The sequence below is a fragment of the Anabrus simplex genome, chromosome 7 (assembly GCF_040414725.1).
Source record: "Anabrus simplex isolate iqAnaSimp1 chromosome 7, ASM4041472v1, whole genome shotgun sequence".
NCBI classification, from domain to species: Eukaryota; Metazoa; Arthropoda; class Insecta; order Orthoptera; family Tettigoniidae; genus Anabrus; species Anabrus simplex.
Window position 1 is genome coordinate 227,497,942 of NC_090271.1, and position 20,253 is coordinate 227,518,194.

At 37.4% G+C, this 20,253-nt stretch overlaps 1 protein-coding gene across 3 annotated transcripts in view; it reads left to right on the forward strand.

Moving 5' to 3' along the window:
* The window catches only part of sm (smooth), a 427,005-nt gene that overhangs the window by 168,138 nt on the left and 238,614 nt on the right, over window positions 1-20,253 (forward strand). The gene's annotated exons all lie outside the window — the stretch shown is intronic.

The window sequence follows — 20,253 nt, forward strand, 5'->3', positions numbered from 1 at the left end:
TGCTGCAAATTGCCTGGGATGTGTTAAGGTTGCATACTTGATGGATTCCACTGACTGATGAAATAGTGGCAACTATTTATTTACAACAGGTACAAAAGAGTTGCATGTTAGCAACCTTTACTTTCCTTCAAGTAGTCACCTGCGTTATGTAGAACCCATTGCTAGCGATGTGGAAGTCGTAGTATACCTTTAGCCGGTTCTGTTCTGTTGATGGTGCGAATGGAGCGGTCTACTGCCTGTCGAATCTCTGCAACAGTTCTGAAGTGAATGTCACGAAGGGGTTCCTTCATGTTCTGACGGTCTGCCGTGGAGGGATGTAATTATAATACCATCACAGTCGTACACGAGGATCACCATAACTTTCTTCGTACTGGGGCTCTGATGAACGTTTGACTTTCGTGGCGACCCTTAATGATGCTATTCGTTAGATTGTCATTTCAGTTTTGACTTTTACGATTTGGTCCATGTCTCATCCATGGTGATATGGCGTAAGAAAGCCTCCCCTTCGCGCTCATAGCGCTTTAAGTGCGTCTTAGCAGCGTCGTAACGCAACCATTTGTGCATTTCCGTCAAATCATGCGGAACCCATTGTGATGCAATTTTTCGCATACCCAGGCGTTCCTTCAGGATGTGAAGCACTGTCGTATACGCTAATATAGTTTCTTAGGTGTGCTCATGAATTGTCTGGTTTCGATCACTGTCCAGTAACGCGGCAAGAGCATGCACTTCTTCACTGACGCTCGTAGGACGACCTGCCCGATGAATGTCCGCCACAGTTTGCAGACCATCATTGAAGGTTTTACCAATGTGCCACTGTTCTGTAAGGCAATGCAGATTCCCCGCAAGCCACTTAGAAGACCTTGATGACATTGTCGTGCTGTCCTCTGGCACATACAATCTTGATGATCCAACTGAGTTTTTCCTGTTTGGAAAACATAGTGACAACGTTATGTTGGACTGCTAGCTCACAAGTTGCTGTGTTTCTCTCGCTTGTGCGCACGCAGGTGATGTGGGAACGGCGAGTCGCTCTGAGGTAAGGTAGATATGTAATAAACGTGTGCTATCAGCGACAATATTAGATTCTATTGCATAGCGTCTCGACCGCAACATTGCCACTATTTAAGTTCCAACCCTTGTATTTGACTATAATGGGTTGTACAGTATATGTATTGTTAGAGATCATCCCATGATGTTGGCTCACTATGAAGAGTGTGTTGGACGCTATCCGGTATAACCCTGACACTATCACACGGGCCGTTGCACAGGAGACGAACATCAGCTGAGCGTCTTATATTTCATACCCAGCTCACATGACCTTGGAGCTCCTGGTGTAAGTGCACAGCTCCATGGTCATGATTTCGCAGCAACGGTGGCCTTCTTTCAGTGGACCGTACGGCATGTGGACACTGATCCTGCCTTTTAGCGACCGTCTTTTTTTATGGATGAAGCATGGATCCAAAACAATGGAACCATTAATCAACATAATATGCATTACTGGAGTGTGGATAATCCCCAGTGGGTGCAAGGGGCAGCCTCTTTCAGGTACAGTGGGTCTTGAAGATATGGTGTGGCCTCAATGCATGTTCACCTCATTGAGGGGAGAACTCTCTCTCATTTTATCCAAGATGACCTGTCACCTTTCTTGGAACATGTACCACTCCTTTACCGCTCCAGTGTGTGGTTTGAGCATCACAGAACTCTACCGCACGTGATGGTGGTGGTTCGGTATCATCCCCATGTGACCTATCTTGATAAATGGCTTGTAATAGGAGGACGTGACCTGTCAGATCGCATGATCTTACAGGCTGGGATTTTTTTTCTGTGGGACCATGTAAAACAACTGCTGTATGCACAGGAGCTGAGCAGTTCTGGTCACCTCAGACAGCTTATCATCTAGGCATCTGTTACGGCTTAGATGTTGCAACATGCCAGATGGAGGTTACATCGTATCGACTACGGAGATAGTAGGTTCCAGTAGGTGCTGCATTTAAAGACGTAGGTTACAAATGCTGTCACATGTTTCATAGTCTGTTACAACCCAACTACATGCCATATGCCACCATACCAATGGCCCTTTTCAGGACCAGTCTGTGGAAACTATTAGGTACGCAATTTTGCCACATATCAGTCCACTGGTTTGGGCACATAAAGCGATTGAGCGACAAAAGAATGCCAAAAAAGGAGATAGAAATGCAAATCCAAGGAAGGAGAGGCCGTGGACGACCACAATTGAGATGGAAGAATACCATCCAACGCAGCATTATAGAAAGAAACCTGGACTGGGACACTGTTGGAGGAGGAGTGGTGGAAAGACCGAAGAAAGTGGAGAGGAACCATATTTGCCCCTACCCGGCTACAGCTGGATAAAGAGAAATGATGATGATCAGTCCACTGGCTGTTACTAACGAAATTACTTGTGTGGGATTCAAACCTTTGAGCACCAAGCCCTGGCGAAGCAAGCTATTGCAAGGTTTATATGCTGCAGGCAGTTTCCAGCTTATACAATACATGTCGGTCTGTGTGTGCATTTCCTGTTGTACGATACATTCTTCGTATCTGATCTCGCTTTACGGGTTCATTCGGGGGTACTCGCAATGAATTAATAGTGGTGCTCAAGATTCCTGCTGTCTTTAGCCGAATAACTACATCTCATTATATTACCATGGTTTGGGGATAGGGATCGATTTACTTCAGAAATGCAGTAATTACGGCGGGATCTATAAAACTAAATCGCGGTACAGATAATGGTGTTTTGAATTTTATAGTACACTGTAAAATGTGGAAATTGACTGTCAAGGATTAAGTATGGTTACTATGGTTATTTATAAACAATTTTTTTTTTTTTTTTTAAGATTAAAGTTTCCTTGTACAGTGAATGTTTTAAAATAGTGATATTTTATATAAGTTGCAATATCTGTCTTCTATATTTCTATAGACTATGAAGAAGAAACCATATTAACATTTTTTTTTTTTAATTACTGTATTAACATGCAGCATTGAGTTGTTTTCATGACTGTCATTAAATTATGTTATCTTCAATAGGTATCTGCGATAAATGTTTGAAAGCATTGTTTGTCATCTTTTCCACGCTCCTCTGAAGTATAATACAATATCTCTGCAATCATCCTCTTGAATATTGGTGGTTAAACCATAGCCCAGTACGCAATATTAATGTAGCAAAAGAGCTGGCGAAGCTAGCTGTGGAGGCAGGCCTTCTTTGTGGGGTTAAATAAGGAAGAAACCACTGCCTTTTTGTTAAGAGAGATTGTGATACAGCATTTGTTTCGTGACAGCTGGACAATGGCTTTCTTGCGTCTAACATGTGGTGCGTGAAGAGAGAACAATGTGGGATCTGGAAAATGCTATAGATACCGTAGTTGAGAAAATGGTTATTAATTTAGGATTGGATTCTAGTGATGAGAGTGAAAGAGAATTATCCAATCTACAGGGAATCGAGCTTTGTGGTACCAATGAAATACCAATACCTGTCTCATAAGTATACTCTTTAATTTTCATGGCACATATAATTCATAGTGATGATGTATTTTTGTTACTGTATCTGATATGTTTAGGCAAAGTGCCTATGTCTGTGAATTTTCATCTGTGTTTATATTAACGTAAAGAGCAAGCTCTGAGACCTGTAGACCTTCTTGCGTAATACAAAATGCTTGTTTGTGTCTACTTTATTCTTTTGTATGAAAGAGCTTATATGTACATTTAACATGTTGATTTAATTCGTCATAAACTTCCTTATCAATCAGTTCGCTATATACAGCCATTTTGTAGCAGTGTGATTACATTGAGTCAGCTGCCTGTTAAGCGTGGTATTTTGGCATGCTGTGTATCTGGAAGTGTAGGGAATTTAATAATAATCTTATTTGCTTTATGTCCCACTTGGTGCTTTTACGGTTTTCAGAACTGCAGAGGTGCCGGAATGTAGTCCCACAGGAGTTCTTTTATATGCCAGTAAATTTACCATCACGAGGCTGATATATTTGAGCTCCTTCCAATACCACTGAACTGGGCAAGGATCGAACTTCAAAGTAGTGGTCAGAAGGCCAGCGCCTCAACCGTCTGAGCCACTCAGCCGGGCATGCAGAATTTACTGATGCCAAAGGTTTTATATTTAGCATACAGATGGTAGATGAAGATTGAAACTTAAGTTGACTCTACTGTGCAAACCGCAGGAAGCAACGTGCGAGTCCAGTATGGTTTGTTAACCAACCCGCTGAAGAATAGGAACTGTCCAACCCCTCCTTAACAGTCTTGGCATTTTGACTTCAGTGGACCTGTTGTACTATAGCTTACATTAATAGGATCAAGGTTGAGGATATAACTTAAGATTTCTTTAGTTGCTGTTTGTATATTTAAGCCCTAAATACTGTGTGTGTTGTGTGGGGCTGTTTAATTTTTAAGTTGGTAATTCCAGTATTATTCACCATAAAAGAGAAAAATGTATAGGACATGGGTACAGCCTATTGAGAAAAAAAAGATCTGCAACCTTGTAAATGTTAAATATTCAATACGTCCTTGGACGTGGTTACTCGTGAATGGGCATAACAGAAGCGGGTAAGCTGGAGATGACTGTCCATGACTAGCTCGCTAATTAGCTGCCGCAACTTGCTGACACCTGTCATAACAGCTATCGTTCCACTTCAACAGTACCACAGTGTGGAGTCTTTCTCAACATGTCAGGGTTTTCAACAGCAGCCCACCGACTAATGTAGGTACTGCCTCTCTATCCACCAGAGGATGGGGGTGAACCCTCAATCTCCACTACCTCGTTGCCAGATGAGGCACCTAGAGTTGTCCCAGAAGGCATCCAACACCAATTTTTTCCCTCGACAGGGGTTGAACTTGCGAAGATGCCAACTATTACGATTCAATCGTAATAATTATGAATCGCCCATCATAATTATGCCTTTATGAGTGACGCACTGCAAATTACGATTTTTTGTTGATATAAAAATCTAAGTGTGTGAGGTGTTCAAAAGGATACACAAGGAATGCTATTACAGCTTGAATTCTCCGAATATTCTTTTTAGATTTGTCAGTAAAAGTTTATACTCTGCCCTCCTTTTCTGTCCCTCATTTAGGAATATTTCAAATTTTCACGCGCTGAACACAGTGTGCACTTTCAGTACCGGAAAAATAGCCGCCTGCTAAGTGGTATATCATGCGGAGATGTTGCCACATGATCAGTCTTCCTTGCAAGTATTTGAGTTCTTTTGCCTTTGTTTTGGCGGCAAAGTGGTGTCAAACTCGGTTTCATTGTGAATACTGTGCGCGTGACTGTTGAAGTATTTATTGTGATTTTGGTTGCAAAATTTACATATATTGCTCTCCTACAATGTGCTAATCATGTGTTATTAATTGCAAAAAAAATTGAAATAAAAAGTGAAGCAATTTCTTGTGCAGGAAAGTACGTGTGGTGACATTACTGTGACTAGTGACAGTAGGAAGAAATCAAAAATAGTTCAAAAATATAGGGAGGAATACTCAGAAGATGGCCCTGTTTATGGCTTTCTTCAAAATCTCCTTCATGCATGTTTTCTAGTTTGTGTAATCGCGATTTTTCAGTTGCGCATGGTGAACAAGATGATTGTTGTAAACACGTGGCTAGCAAATTACATACGGATACAATCAAGCTGAAGGACACAAACAAGACTTTAACTGTTTTTGCTATATCTCGGAAGATTAAATCTCTGTAACGAACGCAGAGTTCTTGTTTACGACATTTCTTGTTGAAGACAACTTGCCTTTAGCCTACAGTGACCATGCGGGATGTTTGTTCAAGAAAATATTTTCTGGTTGTGCGAGAACAAGAATGGAGGTGCTAGATAAAACTGATTTCTACAGTTGAGGGAAAGTTAATAGTTAATGTTTGTTACATTTGGTTGAATTGTATGTTGTTCATTGATATTTCAATGATGTATAAGTTAGTGAGATCTCTGAAGAAAAAAAAAGGTCTCCCCCACCTCCCCTGGTGCCCTAACTATTGCATTACTAGTAGTTTTTCTTCAAAGTTGGCATCTCTGAAGTTGTAGGAGTGTGTCCTGGGTTGGCGTATATGTTCCTGCTGATACAAATAACAACTTCTGGAGTAGGAATACCTTGTCTTTAAGAGGTACAAAGAAGCAGTTAAGATGATCTCCCTTCTTTGCCACATTCTTAGTCAAGCTGGAAGGGTTATTTGTAGCCCCGGCCGATGAAGCTGCATCCATTACTTTCGAAGTTGTTTTCACCAATCGTTTTGAAGAGGGAGACTTGTTCTCTCTTTCCTGCTCTGAAACCATAGTGACAAATCACCCACACAGGATTCTTTGTGGCCAAACCTGGCGTGGACCTAATTGTTGGGTCTTTACTCCTTGCAAAGTTGCTCACATGGGCAGTTGCCGATTTTGGTGCAGGGATAATCAATGGAACAAGAGATGAAATTGATTGAATCTGTGCTATAATGCGCAAGTCTGTTTTTCCTGAACATTCATGTGATTAAAGCTGTCGGCGCACTTCTTGGTATGAAATAACATCCAACGTCTTTGACTCTTCTCATCATAAAGTTAAAAATTTCATTGTTCCGTATTGAAGAATATTGCATATAATTGAGAGATTCAACCTATTCTTTAGGTTGAAACTCTTTATCAATTATTTCTTCTCATCTTCTCACTGGAGATACAGGACAATTATCTTGAGGATAATGTAGACTAGGACAGGTAGTACACAAATTCAGAGGTTGCTGTGATCAACGACATAACTTTCTTTCTGGAAGTCCCCAAATGTCTTGCTTTATTGAGATACAACATGTGTGATCCTTTGGCAGTTCCTAGTGCAGTGAAGGTGGACTGGGTATACATTGGAGTAAGAAGATAAGCAGATCAACTAAGTGGAATATATCCAAGCTGTTTGAGGAGAGTTGGCTTGGAATGACATTAGTATATGAATAAGCTTGATTGGAGAAATATAATGTGAAGATAATAAGAATTTAAGAGGACAAATTATGGCAAACCCTACTTTTTAGAGGAGTTAAAAATTGGGACTAATTTACAAAGGGTGGCATTCTATAAACTTCCAATTGTGTTATAATTTAAGTAAAGACTTGGAAGCAATCAACCAGGTATCTGCCATGGTCCTAATGCTGATAAGTGATGATTCATTGTGCAATTTGTTTATTTATTTATTTATTTATTTATTTATTTATGGATGGCATAAACTCATACCTTGAAAAAGTCCAAATGTTTAAATTGGATGAATCCCACATAGATCATGTGGCCATGGATCACAAATTTCAACAAGAAATTCAAAACGTTCAGGTTTCTGCGTGGCCTCTATGTTGATTCAGACCATTAAATCTCCAAGATGAAATTTGTTAACTCCTGAAAGGAAAAATAAACTGCATAACCTTAATAAGAAAAGATTGTATGATCCTAGTTCAGCCATTAATAATCGAACGTACTATGAGAAATCCACAACACTTTCAAGTGATAGCTTGGGAACCACTATTAACAAACTAAGCCATAGCAGAGGAAGTTGCTCCCATTAAAAAAAAAACGATAACATGCTTGGTCAAATGAAGAGTCTGATACAGCAATACTATGCTGGCATAAAGCCTGCTTGAATGATCAACAACAAAAAACCAGAAAGCTCTAGAGAAGAACTAATCAATGCTAGATGATTGCTAAAGAAATTGGGGTAGTTGAAAGAAATTATCAGAAGGAAACATTAAAATCTTTTGATGATGCTTTCAATCAAAATAAACCAAGACTATCATAGGACATGGAAACAATACCAGAAAAATTATACTCCCCCTACTTTCTTGTTGAAAGATAGAATGGAAAGGTGGCCCATACTGATAATGACAATACAATAATTTTGGCTGAAAACTTGAAAACATTACTTAACCCTCTTAGTGCCAAACCATTTTCTGAAATTCTGGCTAACAATGCCAAGCTATTTTTAGTGGTTCTGCAGACTTTCAGAAAAATATTCATAAAAAATTCATTTTGAAAAATATATGAATTATTCTTGCAGTATTATATAAAGTATACTAGTGACTTTAGCAAGAAATGCTTATAAAGGAGAAAAAACATATCCTTTCCATTTTTAAATTGGCAACAATTTAACAGTTGTTAATTTTTATTTTTAAGTTTAAGTCTAAATTTGGATTAAAGTTTGTAACATTGCCTAAATCCAAGAACATAGGTAAAATGCACTCACAATTCTAAACAAAACATCATAAAAAATTTCTCAATTCAAGTACAACCACCCCAAAAAGTATTTTTTTCAAAAATCTGCACTCACCATTTTTCTCACTGAAATTTTTGTTCCACTGTCAATCGTACCTGGCATTGAACAATAATTTAATGCACAACACTTTGTAGTGCACAATAACTATTAGTGAAAACTGTAACAATGAACACATTACAACAATATACACCGTTAAATCCCTTTCTATAGTTGATGAAAACAAATTGTAAATGCCACCAGACCATGTGCTATACATTTTGCAGTCATGATGTTTACATTCAAATTATTAAAACTAAAAGGCAATAAATGAAACATTGTAGCCTATAAGTGAGTAAAACTGCAAGCCAATGAGTACAACAATATAGTCTACATCTTGAAGTTTCCTAATACTGATGAAGATAAAAAAATATTATTTACACTCATGTTCTTCCACACAACTTGGGTGTAACCCTTTCATGCAACTTACACACATGGTATGGGACGTTCTACGTTGTTGAGGAGTAGAACAATTTACACACTGTTTTTCTTTCTTTTCTGACATTTACACCTCGTACCTGTTCAAGCCTACTATTGGCTTGTATGCTGGTCACGCAGAATTTGAAGGTGCAAGAACTGGTCATCCCTTGCAGAAGTTTACTTTCTACCAGATCCCGGCCTGCGAGTTTATGAACCCACATCCCGATAGCTGTGAATGGTACGTTACATGGTTGATGGAACGTAGTGTAACAACGCAGCCACGTAATGCAAGCTGCGCCTATTATCTATTAACGCTACTGCCCTAGCGCCATCTTCACCCAGTAGCGGTCTGCTGTAAGTAGTGTAAGTGCTGTCTAATAGAAAGTCAACGAATTCCCTCCATCACACTTGGAGGTGACTATTAAGGTATGGAATCAAAGATATGCATTCTTGTGATAGGTGGTAACTTTCACTGCAGAGCACTATATCTTTCGGATGGTCTATTGTTCGCTATTATTGCCTATTGTTGAGTACATTCCCTTCAAGAATCTTTGATAACATTTCCTAAGATCCAGTATGGAAAACAGGGAAATGTCAGGGAATTCAATAAATAACAGGAAAACCTGGAAATGTCAGGGAATTCAGGAAAAATTCTGGAAATTCATTCCTGCCAGATCCATGTAATATAAACACATTCTTCAGTTTTTATAATATTACTCTTAGGGCATGTCTTTTATGCCAGGAATAAATCGTAATGAAAGGTTAATAAAGTGTGATCTCGAATGTGAAGTAAGCAATAATATCAATAGCTATATGATAGATTGATCGAATTTTCAGTGTTTTGATCTGCTTACTATTGAATATTCTGTGTTGTTGAGGAATGGCGAGCTTGATGAATTTGGCCTGTATTGCATTCTCGGTTTTTCTAATCGCTTCAATGCATGGCTTCCACAACAATATATGCATATAGACAAAACTCTACAACCCAACGGATGACTGTGTTTGTTTACTATGTAATGACTTGTGCGATTAGTTACTACCTCGTAAAATGTAAAAACAGACACAAAACACTGGCTGAATGCAGAAAAGTGTGAAATTCTCTTAAATACTCATTCGAGTGCCCATGATTATTATTATTATTATTATTATTATTATTATTATTATTAAATGCGCTGACGTAGGTAAGCTTTATGTAAATGTGTAGTGCATCGTAACACCATTTGGGCTGCGCTACGTTGAGTTTCCAACCTGTCTTTCGTGTGAGGGGTTCGGAAGTTTTGAGGCACGACTGGTAGCTTTTAATATCATCTGAAATTTTGTGAATACAGAACAAGATTTAAAATATTGACATCACATTGTGAGATGAAGGTTACCGGGCGAGTTGGCCGTGCGGTTAGGAGCGCGCTGCTGTGAGCTCGCATTCAGGAGATAGTGGGTTCGAATCCCACTGTCGGCAGCCCTGAAGATGGTTTTCCGTGGTTTCTCATTTTCACTCCAGGCAAATGCTGGGGCTGTACCTTAATTAACACCACAGCTGCTTCCTTCCCGTTCCTAGGATTTTCCTGTCCCATCGTCGCCATAAGACCTATCTGTGTCGGTGCAACGTAAAAAAAAAAAAAAGGAAGGTTGTTTGTTGGTTAAGAGATTTTGAGTTTGTGAAGTATGTTTGGATGGATTCGGTCTTGATCCAGCCAATCCCAAGCTGCTATTCATATCGATTTATATCGGTTGAGTGCAATTTCGAAACCTGGCTGACAATTGTATTGTCTATATCATGTGGTTAAGCTACCTCATTCTGTGTGTGTGGTATAGGTTTAAGTGTTCAGTATAGATGGAATTATATTTACATCCGTCTGTTGGTTAGTATATTGTTAGTCTATCATACCTCAGTAGAGTCCATGAATGACAAATGGCAAGAATGCGACTCAGCAAAAATTGGCACCGTGGTCTCGATCAGCCATATAATATCCTTCCTATGCCAGTCATTAGTCGCGAATAATTTATTTCTTTTATTCTTATTAATAATGTTTGTGTCGGATATTGTTAGGTAGTGCAAGCAATATTTTAGAAGGATTTGCGAATTTGTTTTCACTAGTGATTCGCGTGTGATTTTTGTAGTACGGTATTACATTTTACGAGGGCTGTGTGCCGCTGTTAAATTGCATCAGCTGTTATTGAAGCAGTAGAGTGCTGGCAGCACATGAGGCAATGCTCACAGGTTTTACGAACTGTCAGTTTAGAAGAAAGCTGTGCGGAATTTAGGACTATTTAAAAGATCTTTCTTCTTTTTGCAGGTAACAATATCTTCATCAAAGCCAAGGAAAACTTTTTTTAATGAAAGGTGGCTGCTTGATGGTATTTTCAGAACAGGGTTGAAATACATGCCTCAAGACAAATTTTCAGCATATTGCATAATATGTAGAAACATCATTTACTGTTAGCAACATTGGGAAGCAGTCATTAAAAAGTTACATGGGAGGAAAGATCATGCCAGTAGTGTCAAGTTCAGCCAGTTCTCGTCATCCCCTTCAAGTTATTTTAAAAAGGAACATTCGGATAGTGAAGTAACAAGAAACTTAAACTCAGTAGATAATACATGGCCACGCACAAGTTGCCCTCTGCCTGCCACAGCTACCACAACGAACTTTATCACTTATGACTCCACTTCTTCCATTAAAGAAGGTTCACCAGAGACGAGATGTCTACAGAATTATCTTTCAAGAAAGCAAGTAATCAAAGGTGAGATTATATGGTGCATGCATACTGTCTTGCAACACCATTCTTTACGTGCCAGTGAAGCTAGTGTACGTTTGTTTCCAGTAATGTTTCCAGACTCTAAAACAACTTCGAAAGTTCAACTGCACAGAACAAAAGTTGCGTATAGAATCGCTCATGGTTTAGCTCTCTATTTCCATAAACAAGTTCTTGAGTAAGTGCACACATTTCACCGTTGGGTTTGACGAGTCACTGAATAAAGTTTCTCAGATGGACCAAATGGATCTTGTAGTTCATAGTTTCAATCCCGATACTAATGAAGTATGCACTTCTTATTTTGATTCCATGTTTCTTGGTCACTCTACCTCCTCAAATTTGTTAAATGGTTTTTTTGTAAGCACAGCAAGGACTCTATCTATAAAAAACTTACAAATTTCAATGGATGGTCCAAATGTTAATAAAAAGTTCCTTCAGAATTTTGGTAATTTATTAAATGCTGATCTAGATGCTCCTATTTTGTTGAACATTGGATCTTGTGGCTTACATACTGTGCACAATTCATATAAAATGGCAGTAAAAGAAATCCTAAAAGTATCAGACAGATCTTCCATTTGCATCACTCCTTTATGAATCTTTTATTGATAAGTCATGACAAGGTTTGTTAAGTCTGAGTTGCTGCAGTCTTGAGAAAATGTCTAAAACGAATTTAGACAGTAAAGAAAATCTTCTGGTTGCATCTAAAATTTACATAGGTTCTGCTGCTAAACCAGCACTTCATGGCACTCCTGGATTAAATGATAGAGATATGTTAGTGTTTCGCACAGATTGTCTAAGAGGAATGGTAGCTTTATGCCAGAAGTTACTGGAAAGGTCACCACTGGCATATCATAGTCATAATCATCTGCAGTTCCCAGCTGTTGGCTGGGTCTGCTCACCGCTGGCATATAAACCGACTAAATGAATTTCTTGTTTCGATCTAAGTGTAGCTAACCAAGTAGCCTGTAAGCAGCAGGCTGCTAAGGATAGCTTTAAATGCCTTTGTTGAAAACAAATGGATCTCGGGTAATGAAGACGATCATGTACAAAGGGGGTTCACTTCTGTTTGTGAGAATGATACTTTGAATGAAGAAGTGAATTCTTTGACTTCTAAAGACGAGAGGTTAGATCATTTTTGGCTTTGCACTGTTTTTCCAACAGTAAATTTGAAAACAGTAAAGTGGGCTTCTTTTCTCAAAATGATACTAATATTGTTTCATGGAAATGCTTCACTTGAATGTGGTTTTCCTTTTAATAAAGAAATTATAGTCGAGAACATGCTAGAAGTATCCCTTGTAGCACAAAAAATAACATATGATGCTATCCCAAACCCTGGTGGAATGGAAAAGGTCTCCATTAATAAGAACAGGAGTGCTCATGCTTTGTATGTTCAAAATCCAAAGAAGAAACGTGAAGCATTGGAAGTAGAAGATTCTTTACAAAAAAATATTAATAATAATAATAATAATAATAATAAGAGAGAGAGGCCGCTTTGTTGCTGAAAGAATTAGAAGAAAAGAAGCGGAGGGTGATGGCAGAAGCTCGACAGTCGTTGGCGGCTATGAAGAAATTTCTTCGCTGAAGCAGTAATTGTAGTACATTAAAAAAACTTAAAGTGAATTTAATTAGACTAAATTAAACTTCCAAGTTTTGAAATTTAATATGCACATTAATTGCTTTTTTAAAATGTATTTTATTATTACTGATACTTCCTTTATAATTTTGTTTATTGTCATTTTGTGTCAGGGAAAAAACTGGTTTTAATGTCTGGAAAACAGGGAAATGTCAGGGAATTTTAAAATCTGAATTTGGTGGACACCCTGCTATAAAATCTTCTGAAAGATCCTCTATTCCAGAATCCATGAGTAGCTTTGTAGTGAATTGGATGAATATCAGGGTGGTTTTTGTCCAGGACAAAGTTATCCAGTTCAAATTATCAGTCTCAAATGGATGATAAAACATCAACGGATTGGGAGCAAAAATTTAGTGATCACTTTTGTTGATTTTCAAAAGGCTTATGATACTATCCATCATGAATCAAACCACGTATCTTTGCTGAATTTGTTCATTGCTTTTGTATTATTCCTTGCCACATATATTAAATCATGCTAGAAAAGGAAAGTTGTAAATAAATTTATTGATAAAATTGGCACTTAGAATGCAAATGAAAAAACATTCATAGATAATGGTACATTAAAATTGAGACTAGCACTACAAATTATATGGTCGAGTTACAAAGAAGTCTCTTTCAATTAATGCTATATTTTGCCATTATAACTCTTATCAAACCAGAAGCAACATATGTAAGTGAAACATTATTCAAACTTAATCCCCAAGCAACAACAGACAGTGCAGAAAATCGATAGAAGAATTCTCTGGACAGTTATTAATTTTAAAAAATATCAATCTTATGGTCAGTGGAGACTTTTACCCAATTCAGTAATTTACAAAAAAAGTGAATCAATTATTGACACGATGAGAAAAGGGACGATTGATTTTTTTTGGACACGTATAGAGTTTGCCAAATTTTAGACTTTTAAAACAGCTTATTGATTTCTTTTGTAATAGCAAAAGAAACCACGTGGTTTAAAGAAATACGAATGTAGGGTCCAGGGGAAGAACATTCTGTCACACTTCTTCTAGTTTTACAGGAGGGCATTATTAAAACTTTATAACTTCATGTTATTCACCATTGAAACTACATTCTAAGAGCCACAAGATGGCTGTATTATGAAATGGATTTGGATGAATTGAAAATTACTCAAAACAAATTGACAATAGAGAAGTGGAGTTTCTAAAGGACAAATATACAAAACTATCGCTTAAAACATCAAAACATAAGCAGTATGTTATATCGGCAGAAAAATTGGCTTCAAGATCGTCTAGAAAGAAGAAATTTTGGGAAAAGAAGAAATTATAATGTACTTATTTTTTGATGTAGGTACTTATTTTTTGATTATTTTATTGTATGAGATTGATTTTGGTGCTCCAGTGCGAGCATAAACAGTGTAAATAAGTAAATAAATAAATATTTATGGATGTAGCAAAGGCATGAATGATATGTTACTTTTGGAACTTGTTCATGAATCTTGTTAATGTTTAGATATCAAATATCTTGACTCGCACACGGTAACCTGCCAGGATTCTTCAGTATCCTTAATGACTGATTTTTAACTTTTCCCCTCTCCCCACCATCCATCAGTACTAATCTCACCTAAAAAGAAAAAAAAATCGAAAAATGGGACTTCGTTGGAAAATTGATTGATTGTAGATGTTTTCCAAATTTTTGTTTGGATTGGGGGGGCTGCATTTGATATAAAAGATACAAATTTGGTTCAAGAATGAGGTGTTTCTTGCTTTGTAAATCTTCATTTTTGACAATGTCTTGAAATTCCTAAAGCCTTCCTTACTGTTAAGAAGTTGGTTCCCTTTGATTTAAGTTCCATAATAAAATTAACTTTTCTTTCTTCCTTTTCTGCTTATTGCAAATGAGTAACACACCATTACTAATTGGCTTGAAACCCCAGGAAGGGTATAACATGATTAATAATTGCAGTGAATGTGTGAGATATTTGTGATGCTTGCCTACTTCTAAAATACTGGGATTATACTTTTGGAAGATTACTTGGGAAGATGTCAGTGACTTACATGATGTTCGCATGTAATATTGTTGCTTGGAACTATTGAATAATCGGTCATTCTAAGCTAAAATTTACCGTCTGAAGCACCAGAGTGAAGCTGCTAAGTACTTTTGTAGTGAGTGTGGTTTTAAATCTGCGTTGTGGAGATTAGTGTTCGTTAAAGTATCAATCTCATACCTATAACCTCATCTTGTTAGCTAACCGATAATGGCCGCCTCTGTTGATGGAGGTCGGCAAGTTTTTTCCAGCTCAATGAATCTAAATAATGAAAATCAGCAAGTCTCAAGTAACCTCACGAATCGACATAATAAAGAAAGCATAATTCCCACCCGTACCGGTGAACCAGGTAACCTCATGACAACCTCTATTACTGTTCCTAACACACTTAATCAATCTCCTAACAATCCAAGGTTAAGTTACTCTGCAGCAATGCAATCCTACCCTACCAAAGAACAAGCTATTGTTATTGAATCTTGCAAAGGTATTAGTATCCGAGATTATATACTAGCAATTGGAAAAGTCACTAGCCCTAGTAACATCCGATCTCACGGATATCTAGTAGAAGAATATGTATCTTCCTTGCAAGTCAGAAGTGTGTTGAAGAATTAATTTCAAAACATCCTAAGATTCTCATAAATAATGTCTCCTTGGAAATAAGACCTCTCCTAACTAAAAACAAACGAGTTATTCTATCCAATGTTTGCCCTGTGATTCCTAATATTGTTATTGAAGAAGAATTTCTCAAACTCGGCATTAGACCAGTGTCAAAGATATCACCTATTAGAGCAGGTTTAACAATCCCTGGATTTTCTCACATTCTCAGTTTTCGGAGACAGATTTATATTCAAAATGAAGACTTTAACAAACTTCCAGACTCGCTCCAAATCGAATATGAGGGTACCAATTACTGGATTTATTTATCCTCTGACACATCCACCTGCTTTCTTTGTAAAACTGAGGGGCACTTAGCTAGAAACTGTCCTGATAATGATGAAATAATAAATGAAGGCTCCTCACTAAATCAAGTCATTCTCGTGGCAAGATCAATCTAACAGAATTTCCCCAACTAGTAGAGAATACACAAAAAATTAAAACAAACTGTCAGGAAAATATTACCTATACTCCCTCACAAACTACTGTTCAGACAACTGCTACATATACATCTCTTCAGTGTTCTCAAAATCAAAACTGTGGGCCTTTACCCTCAGGCGAAACGACTCTTAACTTCTCATTTGGAATGCCCTCAAAACCCCTCATGTGTTCATCTTGCTGGATCGAAGAGACCAATATCACTATCTAGCAGTGAAACTACAGGCAGAAAAGACCTTGATTTTAACCCATTGCCTTGCAATGACGGAAGTTTCCGTCACTGTCCGCGGATTGCCATAAATGCAATGACGGAAATTTCCGTCCACCCTCTTTATTGCTTTGTTGAGGTTTCCAAGGATACATATCGATATTTCTTTGCAATCCCAACATGTCTACGAGATGTTGGTAATCGTATTTCAGCTATCTTTGCCCTTCAGCTAAGTATTTCGCTGCCAAAGAGTCTAAATACGATCGAGTAAATTGCCGCGTAAAGCTTTAGTGAAGGTAAAGTCAACGTCATGGCCGAGTCGGATGAAGCTCGAATATTACGTTTTTTGGAGGAAAGCGATGTCAGTGACGGTTTTTCCGATGAAAGTGATACTGAATTACCTTCAAGTGACGTTAGCAGTAGTAATTCCGAAGAATTAGATGACATTATTAAAGAAAATGAAGGCGGGAACGCAGGTGGGCGTGTGCATAACCTAGAAAACTGAACGTGTACACAAACAGACAATGTACCAAATAATATGTGGTGTAATCTTCTTGCTACCACAGAGTTCAGTTCTCTATGCTCCATAGTTTTTCTTCTGCTGAAAGAAGGTATTGATCCGGTTTGTCAGTCTTGTATTCATTATTATTATTATTATTATTATTATTATTATTTCCTTATGTCCAACTAATGAGCGCAATTAAACTTATTTAGGTGATGTCGTTGACTTTTCCTTCTCCCAAAATCTCTTCATCTTTTCACTGTGGCTTTTCTTGCGAGGTCTGCTATGACTGCAGAGGAAAAAATCCCAAGGGAAAGAACAGGGGTGAATCCCGCTATGAATGTGATAAGTGTAAGGTGGCACTGCATGTATATGAGTGTTTTAAGATCTACTACACTGTGTTGAACTATTGTTACAATGTGAACTGTGTTTCAGTGTGTTAACTTGCTGTAGCAAAAGTGATCTCTTTTAAGTCAGATTAAATTGCAATCAATGTATATTTATTTTCAAGAAAAATTGCAGTTCAGTGGGTTAAGGAACCTCCCCTAACAACTGAACCTAAGACAAGTGAACAGGGAAACACAAGACAAAACAAACAAGAAACCAAAGACAGAAAAAGAAAGCACAACTATTAGTGTTATGCTTAAGCCAATTAAGCAAGTTCTAGAAGCCAACCCTCAGTCCTTTCCCCTCAATTACTTAAAACTCCAATCCTTTTTTGAAAACAGTATTGGAGTTAATGACATTGCAGCAATAGCTTCCAATTACACCCATGATCTAGAGGGTTTAGCCCAAGCCCTTCAAAAACTATATCCATACTACACTGAAAAATCCATTAAGAACAGGAGTACTCGAATAGTCAAGAAACTGCTTAAGGCTAGCAGTGAAAACCGAGGTGAAGCAATTAACAGTTTAGTTCCAGGTTACTCCAGCGATGACTCTTACTTCCCTCACATATTGATGATAAAATTCCCTCTACACTTGTTTGTCATTCTTATGACTATATCATTACTTCAATGGAACCTCAACAGTTTTCGATCACAGCCTGGGTATTTACAACTTCTACTAAATAAACATCAGCCTTCAGTTGTCTGTCTACAAGAAACTAACTTTAGAGACAACTTTGTTTCCCATTTAAGACAGTTCAACGTACATTATAAAAACCGAATTAATCCAAATCATGCAAGTGGAGGTGTAGCCACCTATGTTAAAAATAATTTACACCATCAAGAGGTTCCTTTAACTACTGATTTAGAAGCAGTTGCAGTTTTATCATACCTTCCACAAACTATATGTGTATGTAATGTTTCTTTTCCAACGAATAGTACATTTCATTGATGGTTATGAATTTCATGTTTTTGGTCCGTATTGAACTGAGAATAATATATAAATAATAATAATAACAACAACGTAAACGTTTCCACCTTTTCAATACTACAATATATTCACAAAATTACAAATTACACGGTACTAGTTTCGACCCATCTAGGGGTCATCATCAGCCGTATTGGAGCAAAGATCATTTGTGGCGAAATCCTAAGACAGTGTTATTTTAAAGAATAACAAGTGAAATGAGATGTTATGGTAATAGTTAATAATACAAGGAATATACATACTAAGAGGTTTTTAACAAAGAATAAAGTATAAATGGGGTGTTGTAAAAATTATAATCATGGAAATCAGTAAGTTGTTGTATTGAAATGAAATATGGCTTAGGAAGAGGGCTTAAGGTGGGGCTGAAAGGTGCGGGAGAAAGTGTAATTGTCTTGGAAAAGTACCTTTGATTAAATTTAGGATTGAGTTTAGGTTGGCTGCATTATTGTTTCTGAGGAAAGTGATAAATAGATCGAAGAGTATGTTGGGTTTCTCTGAGATTTCATTGAGATTGTGACTGGCATTAAAGTATTGGTCTAGGTGTATGTAGTAATTTTCCATTATGTTGAGTAAAGGGCCCTTGTTTGCTAATACGAGGATGTCCATGTTTCTTAAGAAAAAATTATCAATTCTTATCCAAAAAGTCTATTAAAAACACATCTGAGCTAGTAGAAAAACTAAACAAGTTCAATTTGCAACCGGATCACTCCATCCACTCTTTCGATATTGTAAACATGTACCCAAGCATACAAGTATCAAAATTAATTCCGATAATTATAAACAATTTAAACAAAAACAGCCACTTAAGCAAACTAGAGATACAAGACTTTATCACAATATTAAAACTTATCATCGACAATAACTTCTTCACTTTTGACAATGTCATATATCAACAAAATGGTTTGGCAATGGGGTCACCAGCCTCAGTTATCTTAGCAGAAATATACCTGGACTTCCTCGAATACACCAAAATTGACAACGAATTCGAAAACATTCTCTTTTGGGCCAGATATGTCGACGATGTCTTTGTAATCATGAATGAGAAATCAATTAACGCACCCACCACCCTCTTAAGACTCAACAATATTGATCCTCATATCAAATTCACACTAGAATCCGAATCAAATCAAAAAATCAACTTTCTAGATTTAACCATCACTAGAAACTCAGATTCTTTCAGTTATAAAATTTTCAGAAAACCCACTCAAACAACCTCTACCATTCGCCAAGATTCAGTGCACCCCCAGTCCCACAAACGAGCCACATACAACAGCCTAGTTCACCGAGCCTTCAGCATACCTATGTCCAATAAAGATCTAAAAAACGAACTCAACACAATCCGCGGAATCGCAAAATTCAACGGCTTCAGCAATCATTTTATAGAAAGGATAATCAATAAACACAAACATCGCCCAAAAACTACCCTCAAAAAAGAAATAACCAAACCTCTAACATTTTCCACCTTCACGTTCAACAATGATATCTACAAGTTAACCAACATCTTTAAGAAACAAGGCGTTAAAATAGCCTTCAAAACCAACAATAAGAACATGAACATTTTATACAATACTTCACACATCAACAAGACCAGCAGTTTTTTAAAATCAGGAGTTTATAGGATCAAATGTACCACCTGTAAAAAAACCTACATCGGGCAAACCGGGAGAAACTTCATTATCAGATACCACGAGCACACTAACGCAATAAAATGCAACAGGTTTTCAGCCATCGGCCAACACATGCAAGATTATAACCATAATTTCACCAATATTGAATAAGACATGGACATCCTCGTATAAGCAAACAAGGGCCCTTTACTCAACATAATGGAAAATTACTACATACACCTAGACCAATACTTTAATGCCAGTCACAATCTCAATGAAATCTCAGAGAAACCCAACATACTCTTCGATCTATTTATCACTTTCCTCAGAAACAATAATGCAGCCAACCTAAACTCAATCCTAAATTTAATCAAAGGTACT